This window comes from Myxine glutinosa, chromosome 4 (genome assembly GCF_964187855.1).
Source record: "Myxine glutinosa chromosome 4, kmMyxGlut1.1, whole genome shotgun sequence".
NCBI lineage: Eukaryota > Metazoa > Chordata > Myxini > Myxiniformes > Myxinidae > Myxine > Myxine glutinosa.
The window spans coordinates 7,027,121-7,047,494 of record NC_136264.1 but is presented as its reverse complement, the minus strand read 5'-3'; the positions used below and the strand labels follow the sequence as shown (position 1 = coordinate 7,047,494).

Here is a 20,374-nt window from a genome sequence, read left to right as displayed (position 1 = left end):
TTTCATATTTGTTGTGAATGTAGTTTAAACTCGTGGTTATGCGTTAGAGCGGTGTATTTTTTTTAGCAGCGTCGTCTTCAATGTTCATTTTATTTTTCTAATGAAGACATATTCTGTCATTTTAAAACCACTAAAGTGTGTATTAGGTTTCCCCGTTTCATAAAATGTATCGTTTGATACGTATAATGCTTTAAAACATTTTTTGTTATTTTGTTTTTTTTTAACCTCAGAAGAGATATCAACATTTAGCTCAGCGAATGTCATTCGCGGTGTCAGTATTTGATGAACTTATAAAGACTTAGTTCCAGATTTGTCAATGGCTGAGGTATAGTAACAAACGAATAAAACAGATTTGGCAAAATTCCAACTTTTTTTTTTTAAGATCGCATATTCACCAAGGGTTGTGAGAGGCTGAAGAAGAAGAAACCTTGCATGGGCTTCCCAGACCAAATAAATAATTCTGGTTCTGGCTCTGCGATTTTCAGGTTTATTACTCCCGCCAGGGAGTAACGCATTCGATCATGTCCGTCCGTGTGTGTGTGTGTGTGTTCGTGTGTTTGTGAACAAGATATCTGGAAAAGTTCTGAACGGATTTGGATGAAAGTTGGTGGGATCCCCCTTGCGATAAGGAAGAATTGATTAGTTTTTGGTGAAGCTCAGGATATTATTCCGGATCCAGGAATTTTTTTGGGAAATTTTTTTGGGCAAGATTATTTTCCGTTTTACTGCATTAAAGCTTTTATTCTTATTCTTCAATGATGTTTTTCTCCTCTAATTCCGAGTTATATCAAAATTAATTCTCTGACAGTAAGGGCCTACTTTCTTTTTCATTTATTGTTTTGGGGAGAGGGGGTGTTAAACAAAACGTATTATTCCAACTAAACCCATGGCGGGAGTATGTGCCCTTCTGAGAGGCGTTCTAGTTTTTTGAGATATTGTGCTATATATCATTTTTGGCCCCGTCTCTCAATGGTGAAGAATCACTTAAAAATTCGAGTATCTGGATCTGGATCTTCACCAAATTCTAATCAATTCATCTTTATGACACACTCAATAGGTGCACCAAATTTCGTCCAAAACCATCCCATAACTTTTTCAGATATCCTGATCACAGACAGACAGATGAAAAATCACTCATAGAGACACTTGGCAAAAGAGAATAAAGTAAAAAAGTAGAATGGCACTCAGTAGAGCATTCTTTTGAGCTCAAAAACAGTTGGTGGTTGAATTCAGCTCGCTAATATGAAAATCCGATTCAAATTTCAAGTTAATCAGATGAAAATTGACAATTTTAGAAATTTGGCCAATGTTGAACGAACTTTGGCCTATGTTGACATACTTGTCCAAAAAATCTTTTGGCCAAGTATCAAATGGGTGAAAACAACCTCCAACAACCTGTGGTGGCGGAATTAAAAAGTGTGCATTTCACTAGATATTGGAAAATGTGCAATGTTGTTGTTATTACTCCGTGCTTGCAAAGCAAAAAGTGGGGTGAAGCATTTGTTTCATGTACGTCCGTCCATTGGTCTGTCTGTCTTATCAGTTTTTGATCGTCAGTTTATTATCGAGGAACAATGTATTTAAATTGAATGTTTTATTTTAAACATGAATCAGAACATTTTATTTTAAACATGAATCAGAACATTTTATTTTAAACATGAAATAACTTCCGCTTTCGTTTCCTTGGGCTCGTCTGTGTGTCCTTTGGCTCCTCCAGTATCATTAAAGATAAGTTTCTCCTGATCGATCGTTTTTGTCAAATTTCTACTGTTTATTTTGCTGTGTATGTGTTTAGTGTGTGCTTTTCGTACGATTGTTTCGTCGGATTTTTCGTATCGTGTTTTTTGAGCCCTTTTTTGTGTCCACAAATGTCCTTTCTCTGTGCTGCCTTTTATTTTCACCCTTTACGTCCTCCAAACTCCCCAACCAACTTGACAGAGCATGAGCAAACCTTCAAGTAAGTTTTGGAGAAACGCCCCAAATCCACATGTGCAAATCTGATACAGGCATTTCCAAAAAGACTCAAAACGGTAATCGCTGCTAAAGGCGCTTCTACAAAGTTTTGACTCAGTGGGTTGAATACTGAGGAAATTAGATATTTCTGTATTTATTTTTTCATTATTTCGCAGCAATTTCTGAAGGAAAATTCCACTTAGACATTACGTGTATCAGTGACAAAAAAAAAAAATCTCACTTTAAACCATTTCAAATTTAGCTGGTAACACAACAAAATGTGAAAAACGTCAAGGGGTGTGAATACTTACTGAGGGCACTGTATATATATATATATACACAGTCACGTGAAAAAGTAAGTACACCCCGTGTAAAGTTTTGACTTTTTCAACATATTTCAACATACAGCTATTTGATCTTCATTTCAACAATATTGATAGATAAAGGTTATATAATATAACAAATATCATGAAACATTTACATTTTGTAGTCCATTGTATAATTTAAATAAACATAAATGCAAATTTCACAAGTGGAAAAAGTAAGTACACCCTTGGCTCTAATAGGTGGTATTGCCCCCTTTGGCAGAAAAACAACCTCAAGTAGGCATTTCTTATAACTGTCTCCCAGTCTCTGACATCGACTGGGAGAAATTTTTGCCCACTCCTCCATGCAGAATTCTTTCAGCTGTGCGATGTTTGAGGGGTTTCCTGCATGCACAGCTCGTTTCAAATCCCCCCACAACATCTCGATGGGATTTAGATCCGGGCTTTGACTTGGCCATTCCAGAACCCTCCAATTCTTTCTTTTCAGCCATTCCTTGGTGGATTTACTGGTATGTTTAGGGTCATTGTCATGTTGCAAGGTCCACCTTCGGTTGAGCTTCAGCTTTCCGACAGATGGCCTCACATTATCCTCAAGCACCCTCTGGTACAATGAAGAATTCAAAGTGGATTCTATGATGGTGAGCTGCCCAGGCCCCGATGCAGCAAAGCTGCCCCAAACCATAATATTTCCACCACCATGCTTTACAGTTGGTATCAGGTTCTTGTGGTCAAATGCTGTCTTTGGTTTTTGCCAAACATGTCTTCTGGTACTGTGGACAAATAGCTCTACCTTTGACTCATCTGTCCAGAGCACATCGTTCCAGAAGTGCTGGTCTTTGCCGAGGTGTTCATTGGCAAACTTTAGTCTTGCCCTGATGTTCTTTCTGGACAGCAAAGGTTTCCTCCTGGCACACCTCCCATATAGATCACATTTGTGCAGCCTCTTTCTGATGGTAGACTCGTGCACTTTGACATCAACAGTGGCAAGAGCTACCTGTAGGTCCCGTGATGACATTCTGGGGTTCTTAGAGACTTTTTTTTAGCATCTTGCAGTCTGCTCTCGGGCTGAACCGTGGTCTGGTGGCCTGGCCTGAACAAGTTGGCAGTTGTTTGGAATCTTCTCCACTTGAAGATGATCTTCCGGACAGTCGAATGATTGATTTCAAATTGTTTGGAGATCTTTTTAAATCCCTTCCCAGATTGGTAGGCATCTATAACCTTCTTTCTGAAGGCCTCAGAGCTCTTTTGATCTAGGCATGGTGACGCTGCACACTTCAACAACAAAGATCGGTCTCCACGTTTTCAAAGTTAAGTCATTGTTCACAATTGTATTTTGTCGAAACTGTATTTATCCTTCGGTGTGTGAACCGATAGTGTACCCCTTGGAAGTTTCTCGGTGTTTATCTTTCATAAATTAATCGTTTCTGTTTGCCACGTTGCGTGTGAGACCTTGCAGCCTCAGGCTTTCCACGTCGAAGTTTGTTCCTTCCTTCGCTGTTTTTGCAAGGTTTTTTGATTTTTCCCTTCTCCCCCAAACATCTACTCTGTCTAACGTTGTAACGCCCCCCCCCCCCTCCCCAAAAAGAAAAAAAAAGAAAAAAAAAAGTATTATTTCCCTTTCTCCTCGTGTGCTTTTGTCCCATGGTGCGCCTCTGTCCATGTGCGCTGTCCTGCCACGCCCCCATTATCCCCTTGCCTTCCACCTTTTGCCCTGTTCAAGTGACTCGTGGAGTCGTGGTTGTCCATCAAGGCCCTCTCCCCGTTGGTATTTTTGTGAATTTAACATTGTTCTTCACGGTTCTGTTTAAATATGTTTAAACTTTCCCCCGCAGTGTTTTATTCAGTGGTTCATTACAACACGCTGTTTTTCTTCCTATTTAAAAGGCTCCTTTCAATTTCCTCTTCAACACATTCCATTTCAAAAAAATATTCAATCTCTTATAATTCTTTCTCACTACATGCTCTAAATTCTCATTCATTCCACCCCTCCTCCATCGTTCTTAAACAGATCGCAAACTTGAAAATCACAACAAACCCAATTTGTTATAAATGTTCATCTTTCATTAATCATCCATTTTCTGACAATCCCCCTTGCCCCTCCCCTCCAAATCTCCCCCCTTGCCCCTCCCCTCCAAATCTCCCCCCCTTGCCCCTCCCCTCCTAAACTCCCCCCATTCCCCTCCACTCCAAATCTCCCCCCTTGCCCCTCCCCTCCTAAACTCCCCCCTTGCCACTCCCCTCCTAAACTCCCCCCTTGCACCTCCCCTCCTAAACTCCCCCTTGCACCTCCCCTCCTAAACTCCCCCCTTTCCCTTCCCCTCCTAAACTCCCCCCCTGCCCTCCCATTCAAAATCCCCCCCAAACCCCTCCCCTTAAAATCTCCCCCCCACAACCATCCCTCCCAGATTCTCCCTCCTCCCACCTCCTTCTCAAATCTGCCTCCTCCCCACTTCGTCTCCCTTCTATCTCATACCTCCACCTCCCCCAACCTTCTACTTTCCTCTGCCCCCCCCCCCCCCCCTCAAACAACCCCTCACTGTGCCTCATCCCATCACCATCAAACCTTTCGTCCTCCTCATCCTTCCCTTTCTTGTAACTCTTCTGTAATCACTGACACACCATCAACTGCTCTTCCTACCTCCCCCTCTCATCCTTCATCTGACCCTACCCCTCCCCTCCCCTGTCCTGCACCCGATGCTCCCCCTCTCTCCTCATTAACGGTATGGACCTCAAACATCCGGGGCCTTCGCTCAAACATGATTGATCTCTCCATTCAGGTTGCTTCTGACAATCCAGACTTCATCTGCTTAACAGAAACTTTCCTCCTTCAAGATGTCTCTGATTCCTTAACATCTCTTCCTGGTTACTCCCTCCCCCGGTATGATAGACCTGAGCCTCGTCCTGGTGGTGGGGTGGCTATCTTTATCAAAAACTCTCTACCTCACTCTCCTTGCACTGCCCTCTCTCCACCCCACCCCCAGGAGTACCTCTGGCTACGGCTTCCTCTCCGATCCCACCTTTTGTTCATATTTGTTTTGTACCGTCCTCCAAACAGTGATGACTCCATTTACATTTTGCTGTCGGACAACATGGACCAACTTCTATCAACTCATCCAAACTCTCTCTTCCTCATATGTGGCGACTTCAACTGTCATCATGCCAGCTGGCTGGGTGTGGGTTCATCTCTCATCAGCCATGGCACCCCGGCAAAGGACTTCTGCAACTCATTGGGACTGACACAATCTGTCAATTTCCCGACCAGGATCTCAGTCAATGGAGTATCTTCTCTTCTGGACTTGGTTATGACTAACTTCCCTGCAAATGTCTGCTGCTCTTCTTCTGTTCCAATCGGTTCTTCTGATCATGTGCTTGTTAAAGTGGACATCGCTCTGGCCATTCTCAGAGAGCCTCCTCAGCGCCGACATGTCTGGCATTTCACTCAGGCTGACTGGCACGGTCTGCAAGCAGCCATCAATCATCTGGACTGCTCTCCCATCTCTACTGCCTCTGACATCAATTCTTCCTGGGAATTCTTCCAAAGCAAACTGCTCTCTCTCATGCACAGATTTATCCCATCTCGTCTTCAGTTGTCTTACCCTTCCTCCCGTCCATGGTACATTGAATCTTGTGATGAGGCAGTTGCCCTGAAACAACTTGCCTTTGCCTCATGGAAGGCAAATGCAACTGAAGGCAATCTCAGTTCCTTCCACCGAGCTCGGAACAAGTGTGTGTCTACCCGCAGGAGTGCCAGGAAGCACTATCTCTCCACACTCAAGATTGAACTCTCAAACCTCTCTCCTTCCTCCAAATCCTGGTGGCGTCTGGTTAAATCCGTTTCTGGTGTTTGTTCCCCCTCAATCCCCTACCTTACCTCAAATGGCTGCACAGTCGACACCGCACGTGACAAAGCCGAATGCCTCAACTCTGTGTTTGCCTCAAAATCTTGAGTCCCAAACCCATCTCTCTCTGTTCCCACCTTTCCCAGTCGAACCCCACTGCTTCTGGACTATGTGTCCTTCTCTCCTGACAAGGTGGAGAAGTTTTTGTCAAACCTCCACCGATTCTGCAACTGGACCAGGTGGCATCAGCCCACGGGTCCTAAAATCCTGCTCTGCCACTCCCTCTCACCCTCACTCTGTTCTCTTCACCCTCTCTTTTGCTCAAGGTCATCTACCAGCATCTTGGAAATCAGCAAACATTGATCTTTGAATCATTGAAACCTTGATCTTTTCTACCCCTGCTAATTTCACCCCAAATCCACTTTTTGAGGGGCCGACTTCTTTCCTGGAAGTCTTTGGTGTCCTTGCGTTTTATACCTATCCTGCTCCCCCCCTCCCGCCCCCCAGGCCCTCTCCCTCCCACACATCTCCCGATGCCCCTGCTCTCAAATGTTGTGCTTGTGTGCTTCCCCCTCTCTCCCCATCTTGTCTTCCGCTCCCCTTATTTTTTGTGTTTTATGTGTCGGTTTGTGTCGGTTTGACTTTTTGTGCAATTAATGTTAGCTCTTTCACGAGCCTCGATCTTGTATACAAAAAAAAAAAAAAGAAAAAAAAAAAGAGCAAACCAACCGAAATGTCTGAGGTTTAAGACATATTAGACATATAAGACAGGTTCCGCCAAGATCCTCTCTAACGATGTTCTAATCATTTGCACCTGATTCCAATTTTAGGTATTTGTCGTGATAAATGTAGGGGTGTACTTTCTTTTTCCACACGCGAAATTTGCATTTATGTTCATTTAAATTATACAATGGACGACAAAATGTAAATGTTTCATGATATTTGTTAGGGTTAGGGTTAGGGTCAATATATAATATTGTCGTGCAACTCCGGTTAACAATAGAGTCGCGGATGGCCTAAACGGTCTTATTCGGAGGCAACAACCAAACATGGATTAGGCTATATGTCGCGCGGGAGGAAGAAGGAAAATGGAGGCTGCGGCAAAAGCTTACCTTCAGCGCACCGACGTAGCTCCGGTCTTGTAAGGGGATCAACTCAAGCGGGCACAAGTTTAACAGGGGATGCAAAATAATACAATGGTTTATTTATATAAAATGGGCAAGGACAGGAAAAAGCACGTGCCGGTAATAAAATATCCTCATCGGGACGTCCCCACTCACACTTCAGATACAAACGAGGGACTGCGAACTAAGGAAAAGAAACACGTTGGTTGTGTAATTGTAAAATGTTCTGCGGATGTGGCCTTGTCTCGTCTGTTGTCTTGCGTTATTTGCCGTCCAACACGGCCCCGTTCAGCCTCCCACGCGGCCCTCTCCGACTGCCTCCGAGCTCCACCAGGCCTCGCTCCAATACCACAAGGCCTCGCTCCAAGCACCACAGCAACGCGAAGGCCCGAGCCAACGCGCACTCCGTTCACACACGAGGCCCCAAAGCAGGAAAAGCACCGAGCATCCAACGCAGGCTAGTGGCTCCAAGCGAGGTCAAAAAGCAAGCGAACTCCACTCGGCTACACCTCAGCCAAACTCGGGCGCAAGACGAAAAAGAGCTGTAATAGCGAGCTGTGTAAAACAAGAACCGGATGTGCTCCCTCTCTCCCTCCGTCTCTCTCTCTCGAGCCGACTGACGCGCAACTGCTCTGAACCAACTGCCGCGCAACTGCCTGCACCAAACTGCCGCGCACCAACTGCTCTGAACCAACTGCCGCGCAACTCCCCTCCACTCCACCAAAGGTCCTGCCGCCCCCCGTATCACTCCGCGGCGGTCACGTCAGGCCTGTGGTGTCGTCATAATACGTGGCACTCGAGGTGGATCGGCCTGTCAGAGGTGCAAATGGCGGCGGCCATTATCGGCGGTGTCCCGGCCTGGCCTCCTTTTGCCCGTTCTCTTTCACAGTCATGTCAGGGAAGGGCGTTACTTGGTGTTGCGCTGAGGGTCTGTCGGAATGTCTATATGGTTGCGGTGCCAAAAGGGACAAAGGTTTGGTTGACCAGGTGAGGACACACAGGGGCGCTACTCTTTCATCCCTAACTCTACTTAACCTCCTGGTAGGTTCACAAGTATACTCCTTACCTGACAAAACGTCTACACATGAAGAACTTATTACAGGTAGTTTTCCTTACTGCGACACACGAAGCATGTTACCTACTCAGATCTATCTGCTCTACATATCACTACCACATCGACATAACACAGACCCCCCCCCCCCCACACCCCTCCCCCCCCTGGAACTGTAGCTCCTGCAAGGTTCACTGCAGGCGCTACCATCCCAGTCTTAACGCTTACTGTCCCACACTTAATTAACCTATGAAATAAATTAGGAGGGCTGTAGGAAGTGAGTCGGACTACTTACCTACACTTCCTTAACATTCTAAACCCCTTAACAATCACGTATTCATGTATTTACATTTTCTTCTTTGTTCCTGCGGAGGGAGGAAACATACAACACTCAAAAATATACCTCAACCACAAACCTTAGCCTTATTCAAAAATTCAAAACTCCCAAAACTCTATAACATTTGTACATACCCCGGTCTACAGACCGCGTCCCCTGGTGGATGCCACAAGACACAACCTTACCTGTGGGGACATCCCCAATGCACCCCTAAATTTCCGCAGGCCCTGTCCAGATGTTACAGGTGAGTGACATGGCTCGGTGGATTTCGCCCACATTCATGCAACACAAACCCCTTATCCACTCATACACAGTTGGCTATCCATAGCCCAATTCCCTGTGTCGTGTCTGGAAATTCAAATGCTATATTTACTTTCACCAATTTCCGAAAATACCTCCCCTTTATCGTCTTCCCTGCATCTAATAATACATGATTTACCAACCATTTCCCCCCCAATTATGATCAGTCAATGGAGAAACTCACCACATTTTCTCCATCCTGCTTTGTTGTCTTCCTATATTGCAACCATCATTTTTTGTAAACACAAATATTTGTAAACATGATCCTGTATTGCTTCCATCCCAGAAGTGTCTCAAAATCTGAAGCACAATTTTCCCATATACTTGCCTTAGTGCACAATTTTATCCAACCCATCTCAACAATCATCCTGTGTAAACAAATTATCCACTGACTCATACCATAATTCACGTTATTAGCAGCTGGTAGTTAAAAATCAAAATACATCAACTGGTATTCTTCCTTTGATAACCTCTCCCTTATCCTACCAATACCTTTACACCTAGCTTCAGGAACACGCCTTGCCCCAGGTGTGTGCGCATCCACATCCTTAAATTGGGCGACCCCCATTTGTATCCCGGCTGCCCCCCCCCCCTACCTGGAGCATGGTCACCCCCCAAAATGACATTGCACGAACCTTTTCAATTTTCATTTAAATTTTAAGTCAATCCAATGTCCTCTAATACCTCTCTTAGCATCACATGCACCTGTTGTAGGCACCTGTTTTAGCCTCTGGCCCAATAGCTGCCCAATATTATTATGAATATTCCCAATATCCCAATAAACAAATAATAAAAAGAAAATAACCTGATCTATTTATTGAAATACATCTAATTCTCATGTTGGTCAATTTTCTCACCCACTGTGACTCACTCTCGTCAATCCTGCCATCCCATTCCCAACCACATTTCCAGCGTGACATCACTATTTCACACCTTTCCTCCCTGGAACAGCTGGTGGTCCTCCAAGAGATGCATTCCGATGTAAATCACTTCAAAGTACCCAATTCGCCCTCCCTGGAATCGCACCTTTAACATTACCGGCACTGCCCTCTCTTGGATCAAATCTTACCTCTCTGACAGATGCCAGTTCATCTCCATCAATAACTGCAAATCCCCCACCGCCACCCACTCTATCCTGACAAACTGCATCACTGAAATAAAATCCTGGCTTCAAATCAACTTCCTCAAACTTAACTGTGATAAATCTGAAATAATCATCATTGGCCCAAAACCGCTCACCAAATCCACCCAAAACGTCGCCCTCAACATTGACGGTTTCCCAGTATCCACCTCCCCTCACATCCGGAATCTTGGCATCATCTTTGATCAAACCGTCTCCTTCGATAAATACACGAAACAAATCACAAAGACAGCCTTCTTTCACCTGAAAAACATCGCCCGTCTCCGTCCATCCCTCTCCTCCTGTGAAACTGTAACCTTCAACCACACGAGGTGCCAGCCACACCTCCACCACGCATGCAGCCACCGAGATCCCTAGCAACACGCCCTAACTTTAACACAAGGCCTCCACCACGAACAACACCGTTCACACCACCTTTATCACTTTCTTATCACTAAAACAACATTCCACAACCACTTTCCCTTATTCCCTGCCTTACCATCAACTTTTTACAACCCTTTCCCCTTCCTTCTCAACAAATCCCTGCAGAGTCACCTGTCATTGACAAATAATCCATCTGAGTCGACTTTCCTTTATCATCTTTGCACTTCCAATAACCTTCTTCACACTTCCTCCCGAACCCTTTTGGCATTGGCCAATGCTCTTCAACAAACAGCTTTAACAACCTCCAAAAAGTGAATTCATTTCCCCAGAACTCATTCCCCTTTCCAACCAACATTTCTGTTGCAAACGGCAACGGCAGCCCATCAAGTGTAACCCTTTCCACGAAACCATTTCCTCCGACCTGGAGAACGACCGAGAGAGCTCAGAGCTCCCGTCCTTAAGTATCTCCCTTTATTCAATGCATTCTGCAATCCCAAGTCAGCCCCGTTCAAGTCCCTGCCATGCCGTTGAATTAACACCCAGTCAGTTGACTCAGCCTATCATCTTTGACTTTTACTCCCATGCTAAATCTGGAGAGCTGGTAATGTGGGGATGTAATTAAATACATGTTTTAAAACCCTGTCTACCCATGCTCTTCATACAGGCTCACTTTTGCCTGCCATTTTCCCACAAGCAGACTGAATCAACATTGAATCTCAATAATAATCCAAACTGACACCATCTATTTCTTGGCCCCAAATTTACTCAATTTGAAGTCTCAGCACTTCTCCTACCTGGTACCTGAGCTCTTCTTCTTCCAGTTTAATTTATCCTTCTCCAAACATCACATAAGGTTCATATTTCCAAATATTAAAATCACCGATATCTCCCTCGAAATGCAAAACAAAACGCTTCCAACTCTGGCATCCCACAGCCCTCCTTAGAGGCATGCTCTACAATGCAGCACCACTTCCACTCAGCGCACAACATACATGTGCTCACTCAGCACATACCTCTAAGCCATCTCATCACTCGCGTTGTTCACAAAGGTGCAACCACAATGCCTGGCTGCATCATTTTCCTTTCATATCTCACTGTTTTAATCATTGTCTCTGGCTCGTTATAATCCTCCCACGCCTGCCTCGGCCACCCGAATGCGTCCATGCCGTGCACAGCATGGGACATCCGCATTCCCGTCTCGATTCCGTCCCACCTCGCGGTTCCCGGCGAGGGCCGTTACCACGTCACCATAGCGACCTGCCTGCACGTCGGCTCGCGTGTTCACAGCTGGATTTCACACGCCTCGTGCATTATAATCCTCTCTGTTACTTCTCCAGATCTAACCTCATCTCTTGTCCGGAAAGAGCTAATACTTGTGCTGCCTATAGCATATTGTCAGAACTCCCTCCTTCGGGTACGCATTTTCTCCCCAATGCCCACCTTAAAAAACGCACTGGATGTGCACGTATTCACCCACGCCGGGGCATTCCTAAAAGGGGTTGTCCCTTCTTTTTCTAGCTTAACTTATTAAATCAATGCCCACGCCGGGGTCTAGCCTTTATACCTATTATTTATTCTTATCCACCCATGCCGAGGTCTAGCCTTCTTCCCACGCCGGGGTCTAGTTATCTACTCCCACGCCGGGGTATGCCTTAACCTGAGGGATATCCCTCCTAACCTTGGGTGCCCTCCTTGCTCGATTCGTTAACCCACTGATGCTCTGCTTAAATTTGGTTCGAGATACACGCTCAGGTACAGCCGATAGAGGTTCCAATGGGCAGGGAAGAGGCTTTCAATTTAGGTGTGCAAATATGCTTACCTCAGCCTATTATTGCCAGTGCTGACCTTGCCTCTTCTCGACCTGAGGAGCCCTCCCCGACCTGTAGCTGGATGTATCCGAGTTACGGCACCAGATATGTCGGGCTACCTCTCGCACTGAAGAAGAGGCACATTTGAAGCAGCAAGAGTGGTTTAATAAACAAATAAAACACAATTGTGGAGCACGTCTTGGACCCGCAGAGCCTTGTCACACAAGGCAGTGCAAGTCCAAGCCGCACTAAAAACTCAGCAAAAGACAAGTTGTTATATAGATGGAATAACAGAAAAAACGCTGCGCTGAAGACAAAGGAAAAAAGTGGGCTCCATAAAATTCCCACCATGGTCCCATCCGGTGGTGGAGCCAAAGTTAAAAGCCAAGGCTGTGGGAGTAAGATATAGTGATGTTCCCCAAGCCCTGATCTATACAACCCGCGAGGTCCCATCCGGTGGTGGAGCCAAAGTTAAAACCCAAGGCTGTGGGAGTAAGATATAGTGATGTTCCCCAAGCCCTGATCTATACAACCCGCGAGGCCAAGGGATGTGATCTCAAGGGAGTTCAATCATGTTACACTTGGCAGTAAAACATATTGAGCCAGGCACATACAAATCAAAGGATATATTATGAAATCCTACTCTATTCGAGGTTAACAATACTCTTAACTTGAAGGCAACAAGAATTAAATGGCAACTATTCCCATAACTTTCTCCCTTTGGAAAATGTTGAAAAACGTCTCCAAGGCTGGATCTGACCGAGCCGTGAAACAACATGTTTTGAAGCAAGCAAAGGAAAGATATAATTATATATATAATTCAGGTGCTCTGGGTCACATGGTGACCCCCATGCCCCCCCCCCCCTGCCCGACATATATATACATATATATACACACATATATATATACATATATATACATATATATATTTATATACATATATATACATATATATTGTTGCGGATATGGGATTGGCATCCATCCATATCCGCTTGTAAATATTCCCCTATTTCCTCAGTACTTCCCAACTATCCCCAATTCCCCATTCCCTAGTCCCATTTTCTGTAAACAACACTCTGTAGACCCGACCTTCCCCTATTTCCCCCATTAAATGTCGCATCCAGGTCCACCGCATCTCACGTAGACAACTATAGGACATCTTGCTAGTTATTCTTAGTCTATGTCAGTTAATGACTCGTTTCCATTAATTCTGACTCTTCGTTGCACCAGAATGTGATTGTATGGCACCGTTAGGAAGTTTAGGACCTCCCAATACCTCCCCGCAGCTCTTCCTCACGGTTCAACAACAACAACAACAACAACGGCGGCGGCGCGGGGAGTGTGCGTCCTCACTCCGGCTTGGTTTGTAGGGGGTGTTGGGAGTGCACCATGCCTTTCGAACGAGCCGCCATCGAGCATGTGCTCGACGGGGTTACCAGGTAGGGGCTCGCTGTCAGCTCCTCGTCAAGGGCGGAGCCCGGTATGTGGCACCCGCAGCCCGGTATGTGGCTCGCCATGTGGCACCCGCAGACTCTGAGCCAGGCGGCTGACGCTGCGGCCCGTTGGGAAGCAGCGAGGCCCCTGGCCCGGGGGAGCGAGCGTCACGCAATGGCGGTCCGCCAGGTGGGACCCCCGATGGAGGGCGGACCCCTCAGGGGGCCTGCCCCCGACGTGTGTCCTGACCTGGCGGGCATGGTCCGGAGGCTGGTGGACCAGCGCCTGGCGGGACCTGGACCATGGCAGGCGGCCCCGGAGGTGGCCCGCGGTGGACCACGAGCGGGTAATCCAATTCGGACCTTCAGGGGGGGGAATTTGGAATTCCGGAGACATGCACCTTATCAGGTGAGGTGCTATACTTGCAACCGTCTGGGTCACCTGGCGCGGCACTGTCGAGCCACGCGCCGGGATGATCCCCGGCGGTTGAGGTCCTTCACTCCGCCCAGGGGGGAGTGGGTTAGCCGACCCCAGACACCCCCCCGCCAGACCCCGGGAATCTAGAAGGCCTTACACCGGCGAGCAGGCGCCCCCGTGGATTGCCTCGGCTTTAGATGCCGAGGCGGGACCCAGTACCTCTGAATAAGGGGGGCTTATTAGTGCCAGAGGACTGGGGGATTGATGAGCGATGGGCCCGGTGGGTAAGGGTGGCATCCCTGCCACCCTTCCCATGAGCTGGGGCAAATGCGCACTAGATTATGGGGTTGATGGCAGTGAAAACTAGCCTGGGTGGGTTAGGATATCGTGTGTAGGGATCTAGCGAAGATGACATTAGGTAACGTTAAGGTTAGTTAGTGACAAGGATACCTGTAGTGGGGACGCAGGTAGTTTAGTGTGGATGATAATGACGAGGGAGCGCAATAGTTTAAAGGGACGACTGGGAAGCGCAAGTTTCAGAGGGGAGTAGTTAGATGAGATGATGCTGTGTGAGAACTGGACAGGTGTGTGGAGCAGTGTATGAGTAGTGAGTGTTGTGGATCAGCGCGAATGCGCTTAGGGGAGAGAAGGGTGCAGGCGGCACCAAGTATGAGTGCACAGGTGTGCAAGTACAGGTGTGTGGAATACATGGAGTATTGGAATGAGTGGTGTGGAGAGAGTTGGAGTAAGTGGTACGGAGTGGTGTGCATGGTGCGAAGGTGTGGATGGGGGAAGAGTGGACCCCTTTCACGAGTACCCGGGGCGGGTAGTGTAAGTGTTAGGTAGAGGGTATAGGTAAATTGTGGTTGGATATTGGCATTTGTGGTGCGGTTGCAGAATGGTATTGTGGATGGGTGCCTTAGTGTTGTGGAAATGGCTGGGCGTGTAGCCTGTTAGTGTGTGTAGTTGGTTTGGGCACTCCACCACTGTGAGGATGTCGGCCAGGTGAGGCCGCAGGTGGGCTCTGGGAGCCGTTAGTGTCAGTGGGTGCCTGAGGATCCCGGGTGTGGATTGGGCGGCCCGTGCCAGAGAGGGCACTGAGGGGGTGAGAGTGCGAGAGGGCCTTCCCCAGTTAGTTAGGTTAGGGTGAGGAGCAGGTAAGCTCGGGTGGCAACTACAGTGGTGGAGGTGTGCAGGTGGGTAGACCTGCTGGGAGAGCTACACGTCACAGCCCAGAAATTGTGCGAGGGCACCGAGAGATGAATCGGGGGAGTGAGACCCCAAATTGAGAAGCACCACAGTTTGGTCAATGGGAATTGGTTTTTAGAACCCATAGTGTAAGTTGGCCAATGGATTGGCAGGGAAAGACCCCGGGTAATGTAAAGTTGTTAAAGTCATTTAGGAAATAGTTAGGATTGATGAACCTGTCGCACCATACGCAGCCACTTACCTGTGGTGATGATGACTCCACACCTGTGTTCCTTTGTTCTGTGTTGCAGGAAGGGAGAATTGCTGTGTGGATTTGTGAGACGCATCACGACGTGGATGAGACATTGGGGTGATTCCATCTCTCCCTCCCTAGGAGGGACTGATGATGAATTGGTGATGGCAAATTTTGATGTTGAGTTGGAGATGGCAAATTTTGATGAGAGTTGGAAATGGCAAATTTGATTGGTTAGGCGGGAGATTAGACGAATTTGGTTTATGGGAGGAACGGGGAAGACAGTAGGGACGTTTGTTGATGTGTAAAGTAGATGTTTATGGGTAGTGTTGTGTTTTGTGGATACAGTAAGGGGTAAGGGAGGGGCAATGTAGGTTACCTGGTGGGGGGGGGGGGGCGTACGGTAGGAACGTACCTGTCTCACCTGGTTCCCATGTGCCCCTAGTGTGCATTACCTAATATTGCGTGCACTTTTGCGCCCTTACCACCTTACTCACTTGTTTTCTTTTGTCTCCCACCTCCGAGGATCTGGCTTTGGGGCAGAGAGAGAAGAGAGAGAGGTGCTGGCTCCGCAGTTGTGGGCCTGTACTTTCGCTGCTTGCTGCCTGGATCGATACACCATATGGACCGCAATTTTTGTGGCCGCCCACCATGGACCGCAGTTCTTTTGCGGGCAAGCACCACCCGTGGATGGACCTCTGGGTCAACGTGGCACCTATGCCATACAGGTGAACCACTTTTAGTTGGCCCCCCTGACGGCCACAATTTAGAAATGGACGCGGTCGGCGCCTTTCTTTATTTTTAAAGAAGCCAGAAGGCCAAGTGCACTCCAGGAAGGCAAGACCAGCGGCAGAACATCGGCCGGCTGCGACACCACCGGTGACCATGGACACTTGATTGTGCATTTTTATTGAACACTTTATTGGTGCACCGGATGGTGCTGACTGTGTGTATGGGGTGGTGCTTTTGGTGCTTGGATGGGGTGCTCTGCACATTATTAAAGGCCGTAGGGCCACAGGGCACTCGTGGGTTGGTGTATCGATGCTGGCATGCGTGCTCTCTCTATGCATAACATCTGCATGTGTTCCTCAAAGAACAGGTCCTGGATCGTAGTGTAAATATCAGTGTAGTCTTGTATAAATGATGCTCCCTACCGGCTGTATGTTTAGTTTGAGGATTCTTTCCGCGATTCGGTTATCCTGTGGGTGTGTTTCTGTGAGGAGAAGGGTGCAACGTCGCAGGGGGACATATTTACTCATTTGTGAACATCTGTAAAACTGTCGCACTCAGGGTTGAGTTAATAGTAGAGGGAACTACATCTGAGTGCCACACTAAAGTAAGTAAAAATTTATCGGGTCGGGACGCCCCGAGGTAGAGAAGGGTGCAATGTTGCGGATATGGGATTGGCATCCATCCATATCCGCTTGTAAATATTCCCCTATTTCCTCAGTACTTCCCAACTATCCCCAATTCCCCATTCCCTAGTCCCATTTTCTGTAAACAACACTCTGTAGACCCGACCTTCCCCTATTTCCCCATTAAATGTCGCATCCAGGTCCACCGCATCTCACGTAGACAACTATAGGACATCTTGCTAGTTATTCTTAGTCTATGTCAGTTAAGGACTCGTTTCCATTAATTCTGACTCTTCGTTGCACCAGAATGTGATTGTATGGCACCGTTAGGAAGTTTAGGACCTCCCAATACCTCCCCGCAGCTCTTCCTCACGGTTCAACAACAACAACAACAACAACGGCGGCGGCGCGGGGAGTGTGCGTCCTCACTCCGGCTTGGTTGGTAGGGGGTGTTGGGAGTGCACCATGCCTTTCGAACGAGCCGCCATCGAGCATGTGCTCGACGGGGTTACCAGGTAGGCGCTCGCTGTCAGCTCCTCGTCAAGGGCGGAGCCCGGTAACCCCCACGCCCAATAGAAGCGGCGGACCGATCCCATCTGGGGCGGAGCCAACGAGCCGAGGGCGTGTCACTCCCCGCTGAGCATGCGCAGAAAGAGGGAGGTGACGTCAGATGCGCGCAGAGCTGAAGGAGAAAGGACGCACCCTCCGAGCGCCGAGAGACCTCCCAAAGACTGAGCTGTATCCTGTCCCTGAGCCAAGGTGCACCTTGTGCTATCGACTGCCTGTCCTTCCCTGCCATCAAGCCCTGTGTAAGTCAGTCTTGTTCCGTTTGTCTGTGGTCTGTCTGGGATAGATAAGATTGTGTCTAAGTGCCTATCTCTTCTGTGTCTTTACCTCATTACCTTGTAATCTACCCCTTTTTTCCACCACCAATTATATCCTCCTCCGGAGGTCTTGAGAACTGTACCCCTTGTGTCGTTTCATTTATCCCAGTCGTTGTGTCCTTTCCAAATCATTGATTTAGCATAGCGCGACTTGGTCAACGTCGGGTGGAATCGGGTGAGCTGGGGAAGAATCGGGGGAATTGTTAGGTCGCGGCAATACCACCGCTCGGTAAATAACATCTAATCCGCGATCCGTAACAAAAAAAAAAAAACATATATATATATATATATATATATATATATATATATATATATATATATATATATATATATATATATATATATATATATATATATATGTGCTATCGACTGCTATCGATATATATATATATATATATATATATATATATATATATATATACTGAACAGCAAAAGAAACGTCAGTCAGAATCAATATTTTGGAGTCTTTATTTTCAAGTCATGATCAACACGAATTGAGATTTAGGATCAACATGAAACATTACAGGTATGGTCACCACAGTTCAAACAATAATGTGAAATGTTCTGAATAAGAAAAACACAAGAGCAGGTGAGAACAAGGGAGGTCAAAATCAGTGTCTTGTGTGACCCCCGTGAGCGTTGATGACAGCCATACATCGTCTGTACATGGAGTGGATTAATCGGTTGATGAAGGCATTTGTCACTTGGGCCCACACTCTGAGAAATGCCTGACTGAGTTGAGCTGCAGTTGTCGGCCTTGGTCGAACGTCATTCAGTCTTCTTTGAACCTCGTCCCACAAGTGCTCTATCGGGTTTAAATCGGGGCTGAGCGCGGGCCAGTGCATGGTTTGGATGCCATTCTGTTGCAGGAAGTTCCTTGTTGCTCTGACAGTGTCGGCACGGGCGTTGTCCTGCTGGAAGACATGATTTCCGTGACGTCCAAAATGTGGCACGTCGTGAGGTCTGAGGACTTGATCGATGTAGCGAGCAGCTGTGACACCATTGCCTCTTCTTGGACCAATATTCTGGAACACCACAGGACCGACTTTGTGATTGAGAGCAATAGCACCCCATACCATGATGTTTGGACCACCCCACGAGTCTCTTTCCATCACACAGTCATCTGAGTAGCGTTCCCCACGTCTACGCCAAACTCTCACTCTGCCATCTGCCGTGGAAACACAGTATCGGCTTTCGTCTGAGAAAAGAACGGTTCTCCACTGCTGGTAACGCCAATGTTGATGCTGTGTGGCCCACTGTAGTCGGTCACGGCAGTGTCGGGCTGTAAGAATGGGGCCACGATACGGCCTGTGACAACGGACATCCCTGTTCTTCAAACGTCGACGGACTGTATCACCACTAATGTGTCTCTGGTGGGTTCCAACTGTTTGTCTTGCAGTTTCTGTAGCCCTGGTAAAGCGATCTTGGATGTGATGACGCACAATCTGTCGATCCTGGCGTGGTGTTGTTACCCTCGGTCTGCTACTGCGTGGGCGGTCATCGGTGCTGTTGTTGGCCTGGTATCGTTCCTGTAACCCGTAGATGGTTCTCACGTTGACATGGAAAGCATTGGCAACCATTCGTGCAGTCTGTCCAGCATGCAATCTTCCAATAGCCTGGTCTCTCTGAATCCTCGTAAGTCTGGGCATGGTGCTGGCATCGAAACACGAATGAGGAACACACGTTTTGGGGTGCCTTTTATAGGGGAAGTCACAAGGAGACGCACGTGCATTTTGATTTCCATGGGAATCATGCACGAGTTTGTACCATGGTCGTTTTTTTGCCTGCGTTTTGGTGACCTGTTTTTATCCACGTGTGCACCACTGTCGGTAGTTAGGATTTAATTTAGATACAGACTAATGTAAATAACGAGATATCTAAACGAAATGCATTGATGTTTCTATGGGAAATGTTCAGGAATTATTTTTATGAAGTGACGTTTCTATTGCTGTTCAGTATACACACACACACACACACACACACACACACACACACACACACACACACACACACACACACACACCATTCAGACCCCTTCACTTTTTTCACATTTTGTTATGTTGCAGCCTTTTGCTGAAATTGTATAAATTCATTTTTCCCTCATCAATCTACACTCAATACCCCATAATGACAAAGAGAAAACAGGATTTTAGAAAGTTTTGCAAATTTATTAAAAATAAAAAACTGAAATATCACATTTACATAAGTATTCAGACCCTTTGCTATGACACTTCAAATTTAGCTCAGGTGCCTCCGATTTCTCTTGATCATCTTTGAGATGTTTCTACACCTTGATTGGAGTCCACCTGTGGTAAATTCAATTGATTGGACATGATTTGGAAAGGCACACACCTGTCTATATAAGGTCTCACAGCTGAGAATGCACATCAGAGCAAAAACCAAGCCATGAGGTCGAAGGAACTGCCTGCAGAGCTCAGAGACAGGATTGTGTCGAGGCACAGATCTGGGGAAGCCGACAAAAAAAAAAATCTCTGCTGCATTGAAGGTTCCCAAGAGCACAGTGGCCTCAATAATTCTTAAATGGAAGAAGTTTGGAACAACCAGGACTCTTCCTCGAGCTGGCCGCCCGGCCAAACTGAG

The 20,374-nt window shown here is 46.9% G+C and overlaps 1 protein-coding gene across 1 annotated transcript in view; it reads right to left on the bottom strand.

Moving 5' to 3' along the window:
* The window catches only part of LOC137424370 (rho guanine nucleotide exchange factor 17), a 375,708-nt gene that overhangs the window by 279,760 nt on the left and 75,574 nt on the right, over positions 1-20,374 (bottom strand). The window lies entirely within an intron of this gene.